This window comes from Misgurnus anguillicaudatus, chromosome 6 (assembly GCF_027580225.2).
Source record: "Misgurnus anguillicaudatus chromosome 6, ASM2758022v2, whole genome shotgun sequence".
In the NCBI taxonomy this organism is placed as follows: Eukaryota; Metazoa; Chordata; class Actinopteri; order Cypriniformes; family Cobitidae; genus Misgurnus; species Misgurnus anguillicaudatus.
Genome location: NC_073342.2, coordinates 13676952 through 13680707, shown reverse-complemented (window position 1 = coordinate 13680707; position 3756 = coordinate 13676952).

Sequence of the window (3756 nt, the reverse complement as noted above, 5' to 3'; positions counted from 1 at the left end):
TTCTTGCAATTGGCAATGGCGGACTAGCGCCACCACCTGGGCTGGAGTATCTCTTATTCAAGCTCTAAGCGGAAGAATGTACTGGTGTGAGGCGTTTGGAAAAATAGGTCCACAAGTTAACAACAAATGCAAAAACACCTGTTGGAGGGCGTCTTTTGCGGCGGTTTTTGTGTGGGCATATCACACAAATACCGAACTTGTCCTTTAAGTTGGGAAATGATGTACATAAAAAGAGCTACATGTATACAATTTAATTGTATTAAGGTTTACGGTGGCTTATAACTATTATCATACTGCATATAGGATACAATATATAGTGCCTAAAATGTTTTAAAGGGGACATATCATGAAAATCTAACTTTTTTGTGCTTGTATCAACATAGAAATTGTGAAAAAACAACAACAACTCAGTGACTTTATTTGAGTAAAACATTCTCTGCAAGCAAGTGAAAAAACAGGTAATTGAAATTTGGCTCCCCTTGTGATGTCAGAAGGGGATAATACTGCCCCTTAATCTGCACTATCCAACCACTGCACTGCCATTTAGTGCAGAGATCAGCCCATTTGCATTTTGGACTACCAGAAACGGCAAATTTTTGCTCACACCTACAAAGTGACACTTTTAACATGCTATAATAAATTGTCTACATGATATTTTTAGCTAATATTTTGTCTATATAATATTTGAGCTAATATAAATTATCTATATGATATTTTGAGCTAAAACTTCACATATGTACTCTGGGGACACCAAAGATTTATTTGACTTCTTAAAAACATCCCTTTAAAGACCTTTTAAAATAATATTTTAATCATGCTATATACTGTATCTGTCTCCATATCATTAAGTTGTGAGTATAATAGCCTTGTGGCATAATGAAAGCTAAATTTGCTACACAAATAAATGTGAATTGAATTTTGATCAATAATGCTTTCATTTAAGGTTGTGCAATTCAATAATTATTAGTTGAACATGAGAAACCTGGTTTATACGTTACCCTGGAAAACAGTAAAGCTAAAATCAAAATAAGTTTTAATGTGGCCTTTAGAAAACCAAGACAATCGCTTATGCATTATTTTTTAAATTAAAAATCAGAATCGCCTACATACTGTACATTGAAATGCCGTATCCATAGATACTGGTAGTTTGTTATTTCGAACAAAGGGTGGAATTAATCTTGGGTTTTCTTTTTCTTGAATGGTTAGGTTGCAGACTTCTTGCTTTTGACCTTTAAGGTTGTCACTTTATTTCACTGATAATTAAACGTAATCAATATTAGCAGGAGGAAAAACAGGAAGTGTGCCATTCTTTTTAACCCCATCAGCGGATTGGTGAACGTCATGGTGCTAAATCATCTTCGGTCGCATCTGTCTTCAGATAACGCCACGTTTATTGATCAGTGTCTGGTGTCCACCGCAAAGCTTTGTGAAATTAATCAGAATCTGAATCGATGCATAATAAGCCTGCGTGCCATATCACTTGATGGGTAATGTCGAATATAACAATCTTTGAAACCATTGTAAACAACTTATGGATATTAATACTAAACAGCAGAATATCACTTCTTACACTCACTCACAGCGAGCAATTAAACCCGATCAATAACTCCATTGGGCAAACAGGAAGTTAAACATCATCATTGAACATCTGAAAAAGGGATCATGACTCTAATAATTATTTCAAGCTTCATTTGACCTCACCCAACACCATGTTTATTGATTTTTTCGACAGAATGTTCTGTACGGCCAAAACAAAGATGGGCTCATTTGGCATCTAATATGATGCATTGCTTTTATAAATATCAATAGTCTCATTTGTTCGTTTTTTGCCTATGCTAACTTTTATTTACTATTATTATGAACTTGAACAAACACTTAAATATGTAAGTTTTAAGAAAGCAAAAAGTTTGTATCATGGAAAAAGTCACAGATGAAGAGTGTTGTTAGGTAGAGTCCACTACAACCCCTTTAGTCGTGACTTATTACCTTTTATCTTTTATAAAACGGTTATCACACAATACAAATATTAAAGCAAAAATAAATAATAATAATAATAATAATCTGTGCAACTTTCATGAGGTAAAAAAGTCCCTGATAAATATATAAATACACTGAAAAAAATTATTCATTCAATTTACTATTTTTTTTAGTAGGTGGTCGCAATCAATTTAATTAAGCTATTTCTATGTCTAGCTATTTGTTTTTCTATTTTTGTGTTTGTTTGTTTAAATGTAGCTTAAATACATTTATTGTGACCACTTACCTTAAAAAAATTGAGTAAATTGAATGAATCATTTTTTCAGTGTAGTCCCTAACCCACAGAATGTTCAATGCTACCTCATTACAATTCGTACGTATTTTACAAGGTGGCTAATAGTGCATTCACACCAGATGCGGTAGCAAGCGTGAGTAATTTACATGCTAAGTCAATGAAAAGACGCGAATAGGCATACTGCGGCGCAGGAAGCGTGAATGGTGCGTTCCGCACGAATTGAACATTTTTGCACCGTGTTAACCAATCAGGAGCTTGCTCTAGCAGTGATGTCAAGCGACGTGATTACAGTAAGCGAGCGGAGGCAGAAAAACAAAACAACAATGAAGGACAATCATCATCGCTACACGAGACATCTTCATACTTTTATAGGAATTCAAAGAATCTGGAAGAAAGTGAGTGAGGAGGTCGAACAATCTGGTAAGTTTACTCAATTTGAGCTATAAGCCCCTCCCATGATGCGAAATTACGTGTGAATGTCTCAAATGACTAGAATTTCACGTGCGAATAAAGCAAGTAAACTCAAAATGTTCAAGCGTCCAACATCGCGCGAATAGCACTTTTTTGCCGCTTCTGGTGTGAACGCACCAGTGTTGTTTTCGTCAACGATAATGCGACGATGACTAGCTAAAAATGGCTCTAAGGTGACAAAAACATGACAAGACCCTTTCGAGTTTTCGTTGACGAGACGGTACGAAAATGATTATACGTCTGACGTTCACAATGCATGTAATTTCTGCCTATTTTGCATGAAATCTGTCTGTTTTTAGCTAAAATGTATCAGCAATGCTGACGCTTCCTATCCTAAAACCTTTTTGTGTTTTCGTCGACTAAAATGTGACTAAAACTAAAAAGCATTTTTGTCCAAAAGACTAAGACTAAAACTAAAAGAGCTGCCAAAAACAAAACTGGAACGCACAGTAATTCGTCAGCCACATCCGTACATTTTTATATGATTTGCCTTGACCCCTGTGATGTCTGTGTTAGGGGTGGGGTTTCGTTATGTTTTTTTTATGATAATCGTACGTTTTGCACGACTAACTTCGTACGAATTAATCCACATTTGCCAACTCCTAAAATATGTACGAACTCTCGTGAGATCACGCTGGAATGTTTTACATATTTTTACGTTAATAAGGGTGTTGCGCATTAATACACAGAATCGTTGAGTGCAGCAGTCATATTTTATCATAAATAAAACACAGCTATTGACCAATCAGAATCAAGGCCTTATTTAACACCCTGGCAAGCACCCAACTACTGACCTCTATATTCCTTCAAAGGCAACATTTACAAATAACTCATTTAAAATGTTATGCATGTACTGTCAACATATATATTTTATATATAAATCATTTGTACTGTAGATGTGTAATTTTAACAAGCTGCTTACAATTAAGTGTTGAAATTACCATAGTATTTGACTCAGAGTATAAATGGTGCATGGTAAAAAGTTAAGCATATTGTACCAGACCATAACATAA